We start from the raw sequence: 21,538 nt of genomic DNA on the forward strand, positions 1-21,538 counted from the left end.
TTATTGCCACATCAGGCTTCTTTTGCAATGAACAAAACCAAACAACCATGTTTTCTCTAGGACAGAGAACAAATAGTTGCCAATGTGACCTGAAGTTGACGATTATAATTAGCAAGTTTAGAAATCATAACATTTTTTAAATACCACAAATAATGTTAACTTACGGATGCAAGTATGCTTCAAAGTACAAGCGTCATTGTGATTCCATCACCCATGTCTCAATATAAAGTTGACATTGTTCATGGTTCTCCTTAGCAATGTGTATTGATTGAGGCTCAAGGAAGCCATACACTAAGCCATCACCTCTGGTTGTAGCACACTCAACCAAATACCTATTTGAAAGACAATACAATCATTATACCACAAATGTATTACAATTACAATTTGTTGCTTATGATAACATTTAGGGCTAAAGGTTGCAATTAAATGAATTACATCATCCACAACTGCAGTATGCAAATGTTTAAACACTTGTGACCTGATATTATTTCAGCCATATCAGCATGTATGATGTAAAATTTTGCATCTATATTCGGAATTCCAAATCGGCTAGCCTCCCACGGGAGTTCCACTGGATTCATATACACTTCATAAAGTATCTTCATGATTTCTCCAAGTGGATCCCTTGCAACACCTGCATTTGACTGATCAACACGTCCTTCTGGCTTCCTTACATTTTGATTGGAATCCTATATGGTTTTATAAAATAAATATTAAATTTAATTGAACAGAGGTATTGGAATATGCCATTTAATTTAGGGGAACCACAACGAAAATCATTTTACTTACATTGGAGAAAGGTTTCACAAGATTAGTTGGCCAGACAATGAATGTGTTCATGGCCTCCCTGACATATTCAATCTCAGGCGTGGGAATTGGGACCCTTGTGTCACCATCATAAACAGTATCAACAGAAACCTTCACGACTTCATCTGCGTAAGGAACATTGTGTATCATGCCGCCAAGTTGATAGACCTTTCCTACGGCCACCAATTTTTTACCGTTGCCACAAACAACATACAACCTCATGGTATTCTCCTCAACTGCAGATTGGTCCCCAGCAACAACCTTTGCAACAGCTTCTGCACAACTTTCTTTGGTGCTAACACGTGCAGCCAACACATTCGGATCAGCCAGTTGTACAGGGGCTGACTATTGAGTTTGCATTTGGGACAACTCAGTCTTGATTGCATCCAACTCCTGTTGCATGATGTCCATTTTCTTTTTTCTTTCATCTTCTACCTCTTTCCTCCACTCTTGCTTGAGATTACCTATGATTTGAACCAACTGATCTGGGATTATCGTTGCCACAGAACTGTTAGAGGCACTTGAATGATGTCCAAAGTAACTACTAATGGTGATACCATGTCCAGCAACACGGACACGACCAGGATGCTCTTCACTGCCAAGCACAGTGTTCAATATGTCGTTTCGGCCATGCGCTACAAATGTACCTTGTGTGCTTTGTTCTTGTAATTCATCCTATCAAAAATAGCCAAAAATCAGTGAAAAGTTGAATGATATACCATCTACCTATTAAATTTGCCACAAAGGCGTTAATTCGACTTACAATTTTGTCAGAGATTTGTTGAGCTGCTTCAGATGTCATTTGGCCATATTTGTTTGTTCTAGCCATCTTCCACTTAGCGTGTCTTGCAATTGGGGATGGAGGGTCTATGACCATCGGTGTATTTTTTGTAACCTCAACTTGATTTGTCTTGTCTTCATTTTCTCATCCATCAATTTTCTTTCCATAAGTTCGTACCCTCCACGAGAAAATATGTGGAAGGAGTCATTGAATTTTTGAATCTCCTGTGCTTTTTTCCAAATTCCCTGTGCACAGTAACGAATACAATGCATTGTGTGATAATGTTAGCACACACTTAACTAACAAAGCTTGTGAATTATCAATTCAATTCAAACCTGCCAAGTAGGGGTCTGATGAATCTTTGCAAATTGCTCCCATGTTTGTCGCTCCATACCATACTTAGAAGCTGCATCAGGGTTATCTTCACCTTGTTTCTCAGCATATATATATCTAGTGGTCAGGGAGGACTTAAATTGCCTCCATCTGGTCGCAATAGTAGACATAACCTTCTTCTTGGCAGCAGTTCCTTCGGGGATGTCAAATTTTCTCTGAAATAACAAATAGTTTCTCAAACACTAACTGCAAAAATGAAAATTTGGCTAAAGGAAACACAAATGAAATCAAAGTTTTTAGCTAAGCACACTTACCAAAATGTCATTCCATACAATATTTTTAAGTGATTCCGGAACAACTTTCCAAGATGAATCCCGTGCCACTACACCCAAGTAACTGTGAAATTTTTCTTTTTCCGGACCAGAACCTCGACCAGTATTCGGGTTGACGTTGACAATTGGTCGTGGTTGATCCAAGGTTCTTGCAGTCAATTTCCTCAGCCTGGTTGCTTGTCGAGTCTTCGGTTTTGTGATTGCGCTTGGTGAATAAGTAGGTGGAGGGGATCTCGGGGGTGTTTCCATGGGTCCTGCAAAAATATAAAGTTAGCCACATTTGAGAGATGAAAGACAAGAAACTGTAAATTGAAAATGAATATTTAAAAGTTTTACATTATTGTTTTATTTACCGCATTTAAGTTGGCATATTTTCCCATAAACCTTCATCATGATCGATATGATTTGCATACACCTCATCGTCGTCATTTTTAGCATTTATCGAAGGCATTTGTGGTGCAAACATAGGCATGTCGTTAACATCAAGGGTTGCATGATCGGTATCGGCAGGGATACCACTTGTTTTCCCTTGAAGTACAACTGACCATGTTGAGTCACTAGGATCTTCAACATAAAACACTTGTCTTGCTTGTGCTGCCATGATGAAAGGCTCGTCCTTGTAACCAATCCTTTGTAGGTCAACCAAAGTAAAACCCAATTTGTCTTGATGGAGTCCGACATTTCCATTAACCCATTAGCACTTGAAAACAGGCACTCTAAATTCACCATAGTCTAGCTCCCAGATATCGGTTATGACTCCATAATAAGCCATGGAAGCTCGAATAGGATTCTTATCCGATGCACTACTAAAGTGGTTGTTTTGCACGGTACTTTTATCATCCTATGACTTTGTGTAGAATGAATAATTGTTGATGTCATAACCCTTCCAAGTGAGGACATTAAGATTCGGCCCAACAGCTAGCAATGATAATGTCTTAGAAGCACTGTCGCTAGCAAATATTGTATTTCTAAACCAATTAATGAAACTCCTATTGTGTTCCTGCAACACCCTCATCATATTCATGTTTGGGTGAGAAGCTGCCACATATTCTTTGTGAGCATCTATGTATGGTATAACCTCAGCTGTGTTGTTTAGTACATATAAATGCGCTTGTGATACTTGATGGCGATCCATGGTTACAACATTGAATCCTCGCGTGCCCCTACATTGCCATGTAGCGTCATGACGGCTTTTAGGAATACCAACAAGTGATGCATCTTCGATGTAAGTAGTGCAAAACTCAATAGCTTCTTCTGCCACGTACCTTTCAACAATGCTTGCTTCTGGCCTATATTGATTCTTCGTGTGACTTTTCAACACCTTCATGTACCGCTCAACCGGATACGTCCACCTCATATATACAAGCCCGCACAACTGTATTTCTCGAACAAAATGAACAAGTAAGTGAATCATTATGTCAAAAAAAGCTGGGGGGAAAGTACATCTCCAACAGACAAATGATAATGGCAGCCTCATTTTCCAAATCATCCAATTGTTTAGGGTCAATCACTTTGCTGCAGATTGCATTGAAGAAAAAACACAGTCAAGTTATTGCAACCCTAACTTTGTCAGGCAATATTCCACGAATGGCAACAGACAATAATTGTTGCATGAAAATGTGGCAATCATGGGACTTCAAGCCTACCAATTTCATTTCATCCACTGATACAAGGATCTTGATATTTGAAGAGTATCCTTGTGGGACTTTGATATTTTTTAGAAAATGACAAAAACATTTTTTGTCATTCGTTGACATCGTATGACATGTGGGCGGCAAATACGTTCGAAGACCTTTTGACACAGGATGCAACTGCTGTCGTACTCCTATTTCAACTAAATCTTGCCGGCATTTCAAACCGTCTTTTGTCTTCCCTTTAATGTTAAGAACTGTGCCAACCAAACTGTCACAAACATTTTTTTCAACATGCATAACATCTAAACAATGTCTCACATCTAAATTGCACCAGTATGGCAGATCAAAGAAGATGGATCTTTCTTCCAAATGTTTTTGGGAGCGCCGTCTTTTTTTTTGTGTCTTCCCATAGATATTGCAAATGTTCTTCACACGATAAAAAAACTTCAACACCTGACAAAGGAATCGGTGCACTGTCAATCTCAGATGTCCCATCAAACGTTTTCTTCAGCCGCCTATATGGGTGAAAAGGTTTTAAAAATCTACGGTATCTTGTATATATTGTCTTTTTGCCATGCTTTAATTGGATGTAACTTGTGTCTTTCTAACAAATGGGACAAGCGAGGTGGCCTTTCACACTATATCCACTCAAATTCCCATATGCTGGAAAGTCATTAATGGTGCAGAAAATCATAACACGCAACCTGAAGGACTCATGAGCATTCCCGTCATACACATCAACCCCTTCTACCCACAATTTAGTGAGGTCTTCAATCAAGGGAGCAAGATACACATCAATGTCATTTCCTGGTTGTCTTGGACCGGCAATCATCATAGACATCATTATGTACTTCCGCTTGATGCACAACCACGGAGGCAAGTTATAAATGATCAGCAAAACAGGCCACGAACTATGATTGCAACTTAAGCTTCAGATGGATTCATTCCATCCGACGCGAGACCAACCCTTAGGTTCCTGGGATCTTCGGCAAACACTGGATATTGTTGGATCGAGTAGCCTCAGAATAATTAAGAAGGGGGGGTTGAATTAATTATTCCTAAACCTTTACTAATTAAAAAATTACTCTTCTAAGGCTTTTACTATGTTGTTAAGAGAATGAGGAGTAGAAGAGAAACTTAACAGAAAGTAAAAGCGGAAATTAAAAGAGTAGGGAAGAAGGAAACAAACACACAAGAGTTTTTATACTGGTTCGGCAACAACCCGTGCCTACATCCAGTCCCCAAGCGACCTGCGATCCTTGAGATTTATTTCAACCTTGTAAAAATCCTTTTACAAGCAAAGATCCATAAGGGATGTACCCTCCCTTGTTCTCTTTGAAACCCTAGTGGATGTACCCTCCACTAGAACTGATCCACAAGAGATGTACCCTCTCTTGTTCTTAGTCAAACCCTAGTAGATGTACCCTCTACTTGTACCACAAAGGATGTATCCTCCAATGTGTTAAGACAAAGATCTCAGGCGGTTAAACCTTTGATACTTTGTGAATGGGAATACAAATGAATTCTCAGGCGGTTAGTCCTTTGAACACTTTTGTATAAGGGAATGGGAAGAATCAAAAGAATACTCAGATTGTGTCGTTTTGAATTCTTTGGCAAGGGAGAAGGGAGACACAAAAAGAATTCAGGCGGTTAGTCCTTGGCGAATTCTTTTTGGCAAAGGGAGAAGAGAATGAAAAGATGAATAGCACAAGTTTTCAAAGTTTGGAAAACCAGAAAACTTCAGAAAGCTTTTGGTACAAAGAAGAAGAAGAAGTTCAAGGAGATTCAAGGCTTGTAAAGGATCGTAAGAAATTTACTGGAAAGTATTCAAGATTGAAAGAATGAATTAATTGAAAATGCAAAACAAAGCCTTGCTTTTATAGACTCTTCATGTTTGGTCAAGAAGACCATTTAGAAGAGTTATAACTTTTAGAAAAACTTAAAACCAATTTGAAAAAGTCAAAACCTTTTTGAAGAGTTACATCTTTTGATTTTATTCAGAAACAATCACTGGTAATCGATTACCAAATAAGTGTAATCGATTACACAAAGTTTTAATGTGAAAGGATGTGACTCTTCAAATTTGAATTTGAATTTCATCGTTCAAAGGCATTGGTAATCGATTACCAAAACATTGCAATCGATTACAGCTTTTTAAAATTAATTGGAACGTTGTAAATTCAATTTGAAAACTTTTTCAAAACAATTTTGCTACTGGTAATCGATTACAACAATCTGGTAATCGATTACCAGAGAGTAAAAACTCTTTGGTAAATATGTTTTGAGAAAAATCATGTGCTACTCAATTTTTGAGAAAAACTTTTCATACTTATCTTGATTAAGCCTTCTCTTGATTCTTGAATCTTGATCTTGATTCTTGAGATCTTGAACCTTGAATCTGGATTCTTGACTCTAAACTTTCTTCTTGAGTCTTGAATTATTCTTGATTCTTATCTTGAACTCTTGAATTGTTCTTGATTCACTTGAGTTGTTCTTTGATTGATCTTTGAGCTTTCTGTCATCACCTTTGTCATCATCTTGTGTTACCATCATTGTTATCATCAAAACACTTTTGAATCACCTTTGATTCACCATGAAGCTTTTCTTCTACAATCTCCCCCTTTTTTATGATGACAACTTATGAAATCAAGAAACACACACACACTTTTCTCTAGTCGATCACTCACATAAATTCTCCCCCTTTGTTTTTGAATTTATGCTTATCTTAAAAATAAGTTGATTACTCATGTGAATTATTGATTTAATCTCATTTCTCTCCCCCTTTGGCATCAACAAAAAGCCAAAGTGCGTATCAAACTTAAGGTATACAAATATAACTTAAACATTCAAACAATGTTCATGAGAAAATATCAACCAAATCATGAAGCAAGAAGCAAAAACCATGAAAACCATGATGAAGCAACAACCATGAATAGATTAATTATAAACTCCACATAGTCAAATAACATACTTAATATTGGTCCAAACATACCATGCAAATAAGGAAATAGTAAATTGTTCAAATACCATAATAATATAGCCAAAATACAAGGCTGAAAATCAAAGTAGTAATAATATCATTCTAAGATGATGGTGGCGGCGGTGGTGGAAGATCGAAGCTTGACCGGATGTAAGATACATCTTCTTCAACCTTTGTCATTCTTGAATCCATTTCATTGAAGCGCATATCCACTTGCAATTCCAAATTATCAAACCTCTCACAAACAAAGGTTTGAAGACCATCAAACCTTTCCAAAATCTTCGAAAGAAGAGATGAATCTTCTCCCTCATGTCCTTCTTCACCAACATTTCTAGCACCCTTCTTTACCCAAGAGCCATCATGCTCCTTAATATAACCAAAGGATGCTATGACTGAAGCGGCTATAAGGAATGATCTCTTGATTGGAACATAGGGTTCAGAATCAAGAGGGATGTTGAAGTGTTGAAGGAAAAGGGTAATAAGGTGAGGATAAGGCAAAGGGGCATTCAATCGCATGCGATATCTAACAAGGTGTGCCCAATCAATTTGTAAACCTTTATGAAAGGTCCACATGACAATGAGATCTTCTTCAGAAACCTGAGCAAGGTTTGAAGATCTAGGAAGCAAAATGCAAACAATAAGGTAATGGAGGATGCGGCTTTCAAAAGCCAATGAACTGGCAAGAAGCCTTCCGGTCATATCCGCTTCGTTGGTGCAAACCAACCGGCGGGCATCATGCACAAAAAAATCGAATTTCCAATCATCAATCAGTGCACCCTCAAAAGGCACACCTTCACTAGGCAATTTTGTTAAATCATAAAATAGGGATTGGTCAATGACCATCTTAATCCCATAAACTTCAGACATTAGTGTACCTTCATGGATTTTTAAATTAGAATAAAAAGCTTTGACTAAATCAGAATAAATAGGTAATTTTAGAGACATGAATGGAATAAGATTGGAGTTTTCAAATGCTTGAAGGCATTCAAAACTCTCATTTGAGAAGAAATCAATATCTATGAATTTTGGGTTTATAATGGAACGAGAGGAAAAGAGGTTTGTGTACCGTATACGTTGTTCCTCTGATGAGAACAATGATCCAGAGGGAATGGAGGAAGGCATTGAGGTTTCCTGTGCCCCGGAATGTCGTTGACTCCGACTCGAAGTGCCTTTCCGCTTTTTCGATGGATCTGCCATTTGAGGAGTTTTTTCAGGATTTCAATCGGTTCAAATGAAAGAAATTGAAAAAAAATGAAGTTTGGGCTTTGTGAGGAGTGATTTGGACAAGAATTGAGTGAGATATAGCTAGAAGAAAAATTGGGGGCGAGGGTTTTCAAGAGAGAGAGAAGTTGCAGGTTTCAGAATTTGAAATTTGAATATATAGGTGCAGGGACGCGTTGTAATAGATTACACAAATATGGTAATCGATTACCAAAGAGAAACATTGCCAGAAATAACTGCTTGTAATCGATTACACTATTATGGTAATCGATTACCAATGGTTATTTTAGCCAGAAAACAAAAACAAAAGGCTTTCTAGGAGATAAGAAGTTTTGAGTTTTTATCAAAATATTTTTTATGAAAAATATATTTGAAGATCCTTTATGAATAATTCTCAATCATGCAATTCACATATCATGTCATGCAAAAACATTAAAACATGAAGATAATCAATTTTATCAAAAACAATCAAAACACAAGTAAGAAGAATGTTGATTTTACTTAAATATATGAATGAATATTTCATGCAAATAAGATGAAATCAATCAAGCAAATATACTCATGATTTCAAACAATCAAAAAACACACAAATAAAGAATTGTTAGTCATCATAATCAAATTTTTTGAATAAAAATTTCAACTTTAAGAGAAATTTTAATAAGATAATGGTTTTGATATTACCTTTTTCAGGATTGAAGTATCTAGATCTTCAAAGATGAGGATCGTGCTTTTTCTCCTTGTTTTTCATCCTTGAGAGATGTTCTCGTCACTTTCATAATCTTTGGTTACAAGATTAATCTCCTTTTCTGAACCATCAGATGAATCATTGCCATCCCATGCAATGTATGCTTTCTTAGTTCTTCTTTCGTCAAATCTTTTCTTTTCACTTTTCTCTGACCATTCTTCATTTGACGGACAGTTATCCTTGATGTGACCATTTTGGTTGCATTTGTAACACCTAAGGACTTGAGAATCATCTTGTGATTTTCTTCCATTATTGAAATTCTGACGCCTGTCAATTCTTCTTTTCTTGATGTATTTCTGAAATTTCTTAACAAAGAAGGAAAAATCTTCTTCATCATCTGAATCTTCTTCTTCGTTTTCTTCTTGTATTGAAGATGAGGCTTTAAGGGCTATGCTTCTCTTCTTTTTGTCATTTTCTTCATTCTGATTGAGGCGTTGAAGTTTCATCTCGTGTTCCTGCAATTTACCAAATAAAGTGGCAAGAGACATGGAAGAAAGGTCTTTACTTTCAGAAATAGCAGTTACCTTGGACTGCCATTCCCTACTTAAACATCTTAAGACTTTATTAATTAAATCTTCATTAGGAAAGACTTTTTCTAATGATGCAAGATGGTTTACTATATGTGTAAATATTTTTTGCAAACTATGAATATTTTCATTTGGATTCATCCTAAATAATTCATATTCATGGGTAAGGGTATTTATCCTAGACCTTTTTACATCTGTGGTTCCTTCATGGGTTAATTGGAGAGTATCCCACATATCCTTGGCATTAGTACAATTTGACACTCTAAAGTACTCATCTATCCCTAGGGCTGCAGTGATGATGTTTTTGGCTTTGAGATCGTACTAGATTTTTCTCCTATCTTCTTCTGTCCACTGATCTCTAGGTTTTTGGGTTGTAGTGCTTGTGCTTACATCTACTATAGTGGGTATATGTGGTCCTAATTCTATTGCTTCCCAAAATATTTAGATCTATGGCTTCAATGAATATCTGCATGCGGGTTTTCCAATAATGGTAACCCTCACCATTGAAAATGGGTGGTCTGTGAATGGAATTTCCTTCAGGAAACAAGGGATTTGAGGAGGCCATTTATCTTGAAGTGGTTAGACTTTCTACAAGAAACCTGCTCTGATACCACTTGTTGGATCGAGTGGCCTTAGAATAATTAAGAAGGAGGGGTTGAATTAATTATTACTAAACCTTTACTAATTAAAAAATTACTCTTCTAAGGCTTTTACTATGTGTTTAAGAGAATGAGGAGTAAAAGAGAAACTTAACAGAAAAAAAAAGCAGAAATTAAAAGAGTAGGGAAGAAGGAAACAAACACACAAGAGTTTTTATACTGGTTCGGCAACAACCCGTGCCTACATCCAGTCCCCAAGCGACCTGCGGTCCTTGAGATTTCTTTCAACCTTGTAAAAATCCTTTTACAAGCAAAGATCCACAAGGGATGTACACTCCCTTGTTCTCTTTCAAACCCTAGTGGATGTACCCTCCACTAGAACTGATCCACAAGAGATGTACCCTCTCTTGTTCTCAGTCAAACCCAAGTAGATGTACCCTCTACTTGTACCACAAAGGATGTACCCTCCAATGTGTGACGTCCCTAAATTAATGACTGGTTTAATGGTAATGAATTAAATAACAAAAACCATGGTAATATTTTTTTCTTTCTTCTTTTTCTTTTTCATTTCTTTCTCTTTTCATCATAACTAGGTTTAGAAGGAAAATCCTCACTATAGAGTCCTGAATGGCCAGTTCACAACTCTATTCGGAGTCATTTCTTTCTTAAATCTCTAAACTATTTTGTTGTTTCAAAAGGAATAATATACCAGCCATTACTTTAGGTCGTCACGTGAAAATAAAAGAATAAAATACGGTCGATAAACTTTTTTATAAATAAAGTTTACTAACGCTTTCTTTTCAAATAACAAGATTAAACATAAATGCATTCATCATTTAAAGCTGTCCAAAATATGGGAGTTTTACAAAATACATAGTGTCATCCAGAGCAAAGGTGTCCACGGTGGTGGCTTCAGCCACATGTATACAATCATCAAATTCCTATACAACAGGTCTACCCATACAAAAACAAAAGAGTAAACCTAACAGTCAGTCCTAGATACACCCACCCTCAAAGATATATAAAACTAGTCCGAAGAGCTGTCCACTATGATGAAGAGCCTCCACTGATCGCCATCTCTCTCGGGCCACTATCCTCCGTAGAGTCTGCCTCAGATGCCGACATGACTTCCTCGGGGGAATCCACCTCAGGAAGTGGATCCTCATCACCCTCTAGAAAGTCAAGAGCATCCACAGCAGGCTCGGGAGGTAGCTCCTCGAGATCCTCCTCTGGGTCTTCCTCGGATGACGTTACCTCGATCACTTGGATTGGCTCCACTAGATGATATGGTGTAGGCGGGGGTAGTATCCACTCTACAATGCGCTGAAACGTACGCGCCGTTTCATCTGGATGCACCAATGAAGTAGTCGTAAATCGAATCGTGCCCCGAAATCGGCACCTCGTGTTGCCTTCGAGGGTCTCCCAAGCTCCCTCTAGGCACTCCATCTCCACTCGATCATGGATTAGCTGCGCCGCCATCACGATCTACAAGAAAGAAAAGAAAGGGGTAGACTGTTTCACGAGAATCTAATTACGCCGCAACACAATGCGTCTCATGACCACTACATGCAAGTAAAAGGGGTATCTCAAGGCTTTTCATCCCTGGTAATCGATTACACAGCCTTGGTAATCGATTACCAGAGGCCAAACGCAAATCACACAGCTTCAGGACATGAAAACCTGAAAAAGGCACTGTGTAATCGATTACACATACCTGGTAATCGATTACCAGTGACCCATTCCTCTGTGTAATCGATTACACAGACTGGTAATCGATTACCAGAGGCCTCCACAATCTACTGCCTTCGTTTCTGAGCTTGGTAATCGATTACACCCCCTTGGTAATCGATTACCAGAAGCCCTCATAGCTTCCTGACCTCGTTTTCAAGCCTGGTAATCGATTACACCCCGTGGTAATCGATTACCAGAGACCATCTTAGCCTCCTGTCTTCATTTTTAATCCTTGTAATCGATTACCCACCCTTGGTAATCGATTACCAGAGGCCATAACCCATATATCACACAAGATTCACAGCTGGCCAGCCACCACACAAGCCTCCTTGCTTTGTGGTCTTTGTTCCTTTTATCTGTTGACTGCCAGGAGCTCACCTGTTTAGGTACATCACAGGTTCTCACTGACTGACTATGCCCGGGTTGGGTCGGGATTGGTCAAGCTTGGTTTTGGGCAATAGCACCCCACCTGACGTCCCCAAGGTCTCCTGACCCCTGCGACATATCTCCAGGTACCACTCTGTTGTCAACGAATAAAAGCAGGAAGTTTCACCCTTCTACACTTCCTCATCTCAAGCTTGTAGGATTATGGGGTACCCATCACATGTGGTACTAGGTGGCGGTCGTGCGATGGTGCACAACAAGTTTTCCACATTCACAAATCGCGCATAAACCCACCATCCCCTGTTGCCCACCTCCAACTGAGCTCATGTACTCCCACGTAGCCCATATCCTCGTTTCTCTCGACACCAGGTCCCCATCAATCCTCCCAAGCTTCCCCAACATCCAGGTAATTCAACATTCAAACAACGCAAACTATCACAGCCAATAAAACAGGGCAAAGGCCGAAAACTCTGCCCAAAACACCAACCAAAATCACAGCTTTTCTCACTTAAAGACTCCAGTAACATTTCCTTCGTTCCAATTCATTAACCGTTGGATCGACTCGAAAATTTTACTGGAAGTCTCTAGTATATAAGCCTACATTTTGACCGTTGGGATCTACTAGCAAACATCCAGAACTCATTCTGCACTACTCTTTCCACAACCAGCAAATGCATAGCATTTTTCTGCACAAAGCCAAAATTCTGCTGTACCTATTTGACAGCAAAATTCTGCATAAGTGCAGATTTCGAAAATCACACTTCCTCTCATCCAATCTTGCCCAAATCACATCCTACAAGTCCCAAATCATGTATCAATCATGTCTAAACCAAAGTCAAGCTTCAAAACACAGCAACACAGAATCTAGGTGTCCAATACCCCTCAATTCAATGGGTTTTCTAGGTTTGAGAAGTGAAATTGAGAATGAGGTAAATTTGAAGCAAACTCTCACCTCACACAAGTCCATAACATCAATTTAAACTTGTTCAAACTGGATTTACGCCTAAAATTTCACCGAATCAAAATTTGACTCCTCAACACCCAAATTTACCCTAGAAATGGCTCTTTGTTCACTTTGGTCATTTGTTTTTCTCTCTAGCACAGTCCAAGCTTTCTCATAAGTCATAAATGACATTTCAAGCTAGGATTAACTCACTTTAACCTCCATTTACCACAGAATCCATATTTAACCTTCCAACTCTCAAAGCCTCACTCTTTTTTTCCACTCATAACACCACATTCTCACTTTCTAACCCTAGGTTAACTCTACCCTTCATCTCTAACAGCTTTCCATGAGCAATTTCAGCACATAACCATCACAAGCATCATCATAAAAACCCTAAAACTGAATGGGTAAGCTTAACTCGTCCAAACATGGCAAGTTCAACATGCTTTCAACAAATTTCTTCACAAATAACTATTATGAAGCAGAAACTTAGCAAAACTACCCATCATATCTCCCAAAACCCCATACCCACAAAAATCAAGAGAGAAAGAAGTCCACCCAAACCTGAAATTTCGAAGTCCCACACGTAGAGACGCGCTTCACGGCTCCGAAAATGCCCTCCTTTCGCAATTTGGAGCAGAAATGGGCACCAAAGGTTGAAGCTTTGTTGGGCAACAATGGTGGATGAGAGAAAAGAAGAAGAAGGCTGCGTGAGAGAGAGGGAGAGCTTCTAAATTTTCTTTTGGCTGAGTGAGGAGAGAGAACAGCTTTTGGTTTTAAAAAGGGTTTTCTCTTTTCCTATTATTTTATTTAAGCTATGCCACATGTCTCCATTTGAGTGGAGTAAAAAGGGCCCACTTTCTCTATTGATTGTGTCCCATACACAGCCACAGAAAGTGAGAAAAATCTGACCTTTGAAACGCTAAAATCCTGCCTCAGTTTGCGTGCCGTTTCTCTGGTTCCAGTTCCTCGCGTTTCTTTGCGTCCGTCGGGGCCAGTTTTCGAAAGTAATCAATATATATATCAAAACGATCAGAATAAAACCCCGAGCGTGGTTCATAGGTTGGTTTTGTTAAATTTTAAGTCGCACGCAAAACGATGATTTTTAGAGTAATTAATTAAGAATTAACCCATAACCTCCCAGTTATGGATTTCTCTTCCTCAATTAGCCTAACCCGCATATCTTGCCCCCACTATTCCTACTTCTATCAAGAACATATATGCATATACACTGAATAATACTTATATATATATATATAATCATTCAAAATACATCGTTTCCAAAAATTACGGGTAGAAATTTCCAGGATGTCACACAATGTGTTAAGACAAAGATCTCAGGCGGTTAAACCTTTGATACTTTGTGAATGGGGATACCAAAGAATTCTCAGGCGGTTAGTCCTTTGAACACTTTTGTATAAGGAAATGGGAAGAATCAAAAGAATTCTCAGATTGTGTCGTTTTGAATTCTTTGACAAGGGAGAAGGGAGACACAAAAGAATTCAGGCAGTTAGTCCTTTGTTCTTTTGGAAAAGGGAGAAGAGAGACACAAAAAGAATTCAGGCGGTTAGTCCTTGGCGAATTCTTTTTGACAAAGGGAGAAGAGAATGAAAAGATGAATAGCACAAGTTTTCAAGGTTTGGAAAACCAGAAAACTTCAGAAAGCTTTTGGTACAAAGAAGAACAAGAAGTTCAAAGAGATTCAAGGCTTGTAAAGGATTGAAAGAAATTGATTGGAAAGTATTCAAGATTGAAAGAATGAATTAATTGAAAATGCAAAACAAAGCCTTGAATTTTATAAACTCTTCATGTCTGGTCAAGAAGACCATTTAGAAGAGTTATAACTTTTAGAAAAGCTTAAAACCAATTTGAAAAAGTCAAAACCTTTTTGATGAGTTACATCTATTGATTTTATTCAGAAACAATCACTGGTAATCGATTACCAAATAAGTGTAATCGATTACACAAAGTTTTATGTGGAAGTATGTGACTCTTCACATTTGAATTTGAATTTCAACGTTCAAAGGTGTTGGATCGAGTAGCCTGAGAATAATTTAGAAGGGGGGGGTTGAATTAGTTATTCCTAAAACTTTACCAATTAAAAATTACTCTTTTAAGGCTTTTACTTTGGTTGTTAAGAGAATATGGAGTAGAAGAGAAACTTAACAGAAAGTAAAAGTGAAAATTAAATGCACAACGGAAAGTAAAAGAGTAGGGAAGAAGGAAACAAACACACAAGAGTTTTTATATTGGTTCGGCAACAACCCGTGCCTACCTCCAGTCCCCAAGCGACCTGCGGTCCTTGGGATTTCTTTCAACCTTCTAAAAAACCTTTTACAAGCAAAGATCCACAAGGGATGTACCCTCCCTTGTTCTCTTTGAACCTAGTGGATGTACCCTCCACTAAAACTGATCCACAAGAGATGTACCCTCTCTTGTTCTCAGTCAAACTCAAGTAGATGTACCCTCTACTTGTACCACAAAGGATTTACCCTCCAATGTGTTGAGACAAAGATCTCAGGCTGTTAAACCTTTGATACTTTGTGAATGGGGATACAAAAGAATTCTCAAGCGGTTAGTCCTTTGAACACTTTTGTATTAGGGAATGGGAAGAATCAAAAGAATTCTCAGACTGTGTCGTTTTGAATTCTTTGACAAGGGAGAAGGGAGACACAAAAGAATTCAGGCGGTTAGTCCTTTGTTCTTTTTGAAAAGGGAGAAGAGAGGCACAAAAAGAATTCAGGCGGTTAGTCCTTGGCGAATTCTTTTTGGCAAAGGGAGAAGAGAATGAAAAGATGAATAGCACAAGTTTTCAAGGTTTGGAAAACCAAAAAACTTCAGAAAGCTTTTGGTACAAAGAAGAAGAAGAAGTTCAAAGAGATTCAAGGCTTCTAAAGGATTGTAATGAAATGATTGGAAAAGTATTCAATATTGTTGAAATGCAAAACAAAGCCTTGCTTTTATAGACTCTCCATGTCTGGTCAAAAGGACCATTTAGAAGAGTTATAACTTTTAGAAAAACTTAAAACCCATTTGAAAAAATCAAAACCTTTTTGAAGAGTTACATCTTTTGATTTTTTCAGAAACAATCACTGGTAATCGCTTACCAAATTAGTGTAATCGATTACACAAAGCTTTTAAGTGAAAGGATGTGACTCTTCACCTTTGAATTTGAATTTCAACGTTCAAGGGTACTGGTAATCGATTTCCAAAACATTGTAACCGATTACAGCCTTTTGAAAATAATTGGAACGTTGTAAATTCAGTTTGAAAACTTTTTTAAACTCATTTTGCTACTAGTAATCGATTACACCAATATGGTAATCGATTACCAGGGAGTAAAAACTCTTTGGTAAAGGTTTTGTCAAAAACTCATGTGCTATTCAAAGTTTTGAAAAAACTTTTTAATACTTATGTTGATTGAGTCTTTTCTTCATTCTTGAATCTTGATCTTGATTCTTGAGATCTTGAGTCTTGATTCTAGGCTTTCTTCTTGAGTCTTGAATTTTTCTTGATTCTTGAACTCTTGACTTGTTCTTGATTCACTTGAGTTGTTCTTTGATCTTTGAGCTTTTTGTTCATCACCTTTGTCATCATCTTTTATATTCATCATTGTTATCATCAAAACACCTTTGAATCACATTCACCATGAATCCTTGCTTCTACAAAAGGCAGTGGTAATCGATTACCAAAACATTGTAATCGATTATAGCTTTTTGAAATTAATTGGAACGTTGTAAATTCAATTTGAAAACTTTTTCAAAACAATTTTGCTACTGGTAATCGATTACAACAATCTGGTAATCGATTACCAGAGAGTAAAAACTCTTTGGTAAACATGTTTTGAGAAAAATCATGTGCTACTCAATTTTTGAGAAAAACTTTTCATACTTATCTTGATTAAGCCTTCTCTTGATTCTTGAATCTTGATCTTGATTCTTGAGATCTTGAACCTTGAATCTTGATTCTTGACTCTAAACTTTCTTCTTGAGTCTTGAATTCTTCTTGATTCTTATCTTGAACTCTTGAATTGTTCTTGATTCACTTGAGTTGTTCTTTGATTGATCTTTGATTCACTTGGGTTGTTCTTTGATTGATCTTTGAGCTTTTTGTCATCACCTTTGTCATCATCTTGTGTTATCATCATTTTTATCATCAAAACACTTTTGAATCACCTTTGATTCACCATGAAGCTTTGCTTCTACAGATAACAATGTAGGGCAGTTGTGCAATTCAACAAACTCATGTCTATACAAAATGCAAGCATGTATTTTTTGGTATTCCATGCCAACAGGACATAATATCTTCTTTGCCTCATAATGAGTCTTTGGTAACGTGTTATCTCTAGGAAGCACATTCTTCAATAACAACAGTAATTCATTGAAGCTTTTGTCACTCCACCCAAATCTTGCTTTCAAATTGACCAAAGCTAACACCGCTCATAATCGTGTGTACTTAGTGCATCCAATAAACAATGGAATCTTCGAATCATTATCTAAGGTGTCATAATGCGGTGCATGTGCTTGCTTAGAACCCTCTTATCCAAGATCACGTAGCATGTCTTCCATATGATCACCGACTTGTTCATCAATTGGACCAGTTGGAAGGGTTGATGACATTTCTGGTAACTCACCATGTCATATCCATTTTGTATAAGTAGGACAGATACCATCATAGATAAGGTGTGTTCTAATGTCATCCAAACATTGTCATCGGCCATTCAAACATTTAACATAAGGACAGAAGTATAATCCACCAACGTCGGATGCATTATCTTTAGCAAATTTTAAGAAACCTTCAACCCCATTTTCGTACTCTTCAGTTATGCGTGTTGTTTTCATCCAATTCTTATCCATCTTGGGTGTACTGTCAGACGAGGTACATTATTCGATATGCATGCGAACCTCTCTTTTATTTAAAAAATGGTGTGACCCTACCCCATTCGGGAAAACATTTTTTTACTTCATTTTCACTAAAAATTTAACTAGGTTGTGTTATTTTTAACTAAATTTCAGCAGCATTTCGCTTTGGTCTCCAAGTACACGACATGAAAGCGGTCACAACAATTCATCTCGATCATGTATGCACCCAGAGAACAAAGCAAGATGCAGTGCCCGAAATCTAGTTAAAAGTAACACAACCTAGTTAAATTTGTAGTGAAAATGAAGTAAAAAAAAATTGTCTTCCCAAACTGTCCAAATGGACAATTCAAGATTCAATACAACAATTAATCCAAACTATTCGTATTAATTGTTGTATTGAACCTCAAACAGGGAACTATGGCTCACTCAATGAAGTAGAATGTAGTACTACAAAATAGTTTCATGTGAACCAACAATATAATAACTAATGACATAAATGTGACAATGCCATACAAATAAAGTATTCATTGTTAAATGAAGCAAATTAAGAACAAACAAAGTTGAAAAGCATAAGAGATACTATTCTTGTATTAACACAATGCCAAAAAGGAAGTGTGAGTGAAAAATATCACCCACTTAAGTACTTCGGAAATTTGTATGTACTCATATATGTTTGTGCTATTTTCATATTTATTGATATAAAATCTTGCAATTCCAGTCTTTCGAATTTTTCTAAATGTGAACTGATTGAAACTGAGTTTCCATATAACAAAACAAACCCCTATACAACTTGGTAACCTCTAAAAGCCATGCAATAAATAAATAGATTTGGGGTGGACTATGTAATGGAAGTCAAACACAAAACTCAAGAATGATTCCAGAACTTTCCAAAATTATGTAACCTCATGATGTTGTATCGGACATGATCGATGCAGGGTGGGATCCTAATGGGGTTACGTTCAATTGTTTGACGCGGGTTCATGTGAATCCTGCAAGAAGTGAGAAGGTTTTGCAGGTTTATTAGAATTTCAGCATTTAGAATCATTGTAGGGATGACAATCTCGAAGAGGATGCGAGGATTGACAATTTCATGGTCAACAAAGGGGTTGCTCCAATTTCATATTTATTTTTTTATGCATAGCTAAGTTACATGACGTTAATGGTGCGTATCGAATAAGTCCATATAATGAAGGAGCTGAACTGCTAGCCTAATACATCAACAAATAATATTTTGATGAGGATGCATAAAATTATACTTGGTGGTTGTTATGTGTGTGGATTTGAAAATAGATGTCTGATATGTTTGGATTATTTTGATTTTGATGTTTACAATGTGTTGTGATGACTGATTAGACTCGACAAAGGTGGGGAACTGAATGGGAAGAATAGGGAACTGGTTCTTCAAAAAGACATCAGACTTCGACTCTTTGAGACATGTCACTCAGGATGTTGGTGGTGCTAAGGAATCACTGCAGAAAGTAACAGGACAGGAAGACACCCCTAGAAGCATGGTGGAAGATCTTAGGATGGAGCTGGAGAAAGTAAAAAGAGGACACTCTGAATTGAAGGAAAAAGAATCCAAAATTGAATCCATTGTTGAGAATGTGCAGGTACAGCTCTGGAAAAGCGAGTTTGAACAAAAAGGCTACTTGACAGGAAAATCTAAAGCTAGAGGAGCATTAGAGGAAATGATCTTGACATTGAAACAATTGTTTTCTTTACTAAAAAAACAAGGAGGGAAATACAACATATGAAGAATGACACTGCAAAATTGAAGATCAAAGCTGCAGTGGCTAAACTTCTGTTAGAAGATGCAGAAACAAAGGTTAAAGTAGCGGTGGAAGAAGTGGAACCACCTAATGCAGCATAGGCAAGTGTTGTTGACCAGATTAAGGTGTTATCTATGAGAACTACTCCTTGTCATTCATCACCTTCTGAACCTGGTGCAAGAATTACAATTTCAAGGGAGGAGTTTGAATCCTTAGCTCATAAGGTTGAGGAGTCTGATAAATTAACAGATATCAAAGTGGTTGCTGCCACAACACAACCACTTTGAAGCTACAAAGGCAACCTAAAACAAAGTTGTAATGTACATGGTCTCTTTCTAGTAAGGCTCCAGCTTGAGGGGAAGTGTTCTTATGCACTACTCTGTTAACCTTGTTATAAAAATATGAGGATCACTATACATTGAACGGTGTCCGATTACAATTTTCTCACGTGTCTCTTTCTTTCTCTCTACTCACTCTCTCTTCTATCTATGCAAACCTTATCCATGAACTACACCAGTGGTAGTAAAATACCACCATGGCTAGTAAAATGTACAGTTTAAAAATAAGAATTGCTTAAAAAGTGGAGTTTTTGTCGACAAACAGTCACAAGAGGCAAAGCAATTGCACAGTTTCATTAAATATGTACATTACCTTCTATTGGAGGTATATTCACCGTTTCCTTTAGCAATAAAAACTCGAACACAACATCCCAAATATACTTTATTATTCAATTCAAGAACCTGTGATTACAGCAGAAAATTGATTTTCGGGTTAAAGTCATTACAACTGAGTATAACTAAGACCTTTCTAGAACTTATTAGTATGTTGTTGTATGGCATGGATGACAACATGCGATTTATCATCAGAGTATAAACTAATAATTCTTATGCAAGTGTAGAGGCTAAAACTTAATGTTTTCTCATACAGCTACTATAACTCACAATTTTTTTGTGCAAGGACTAAAATTTAAAATAGGAACTATAAGGCAGAAAAAAATAGTTTAACCGACAAATTTCTAGTTATATACCAGCGGATGGTCAAACCCATGACAATACAAAATTAGTGCTAACTATAGTGGATGGGTACCAAAAAAGTCAAAAGAAGCGGACAAATGACAAGTCTCTAGTTATATACGAGCGCATTACCACGCACCAATAATGTGGCTATAATCTGTCTAATCATTTTGATGACTTTAAAAGAAGCCAGATTACAAGCGTGATGAACTTAATTGATTTCGAATTTTATTAGCTGTAATCCCTATTTCAGGTAGTTAAAGCTACCACTATTTGAAGTACTAAGGAAAGATATGAGGAACTGTTTTACTCAAGCTCACAGATGCATCCAAACACAATATTGTGGTACTTACTAAAAAAAAAAAAGAAGAATGGAAATTTCTTGTTTTTTATTATCAACAACTTCATGTGGACTTGGATTGGAGAACAAAAAAACAACAACAGCTACAAGCTGCAAAACAAGTGTAAAAACAGAGGGTAGCTACTGCCTACAGCCAAAATAAAAGTGTTTTTTATGTAACGTTTTTAATATTAATTATAAGAGTTTTACTAAAATCTTTATTTAACATAATTTAAATTATAAGCAGTAATTATAAATTTCAAACCGGAACAGAAACTTGAGAGATTCTTTGAAGCAGACTTAAAATCAAAACAGTTGAGGTATCATCAACAAAAAAGCTAAATTATGTTAAGTAATTTGTTATTTTCATTTCTAAACTAGTTTGTTATTTGACCTGGTATTTCCTATTTTCCTCTATAAATAACAGAGAAATGGAATCTTTCAGAGCAGAATGCAAACAACTTTGTGGCAGCAGTGTTAGCTGGGAAAGTGCCACTAACAGCAGTGCACGAACTACGGGTGAACTTGATCATG

General features: G+C 37.2%; 1 pseudogene; it reads left to right on the plus strand.

Annotated features, from left to right (window-relative positions):
* Positions 1–19,258: 19,258 nt before the first annotated feature.
* On the plus strand, positions 19,259–19,990 carry LOC114383913 (annotated as a pseudogene).
* Positions 19,991–21,538: the final 1,548 nt, after the last annotated feature.

Source organism: Glycine soja, chromosome 14 (assembly GCF_004193775.1).
Source record: "Glycine soja cultivar W05 chromosome 14, ASM419377v2, whole genome shotgun sequence".
Lineage (NCBI taxonomy): Eukaryota > Viridiplantae > Streptophyta > Magnoliopsida > Fabales > Fabaceae > Glycine > Glycine soja.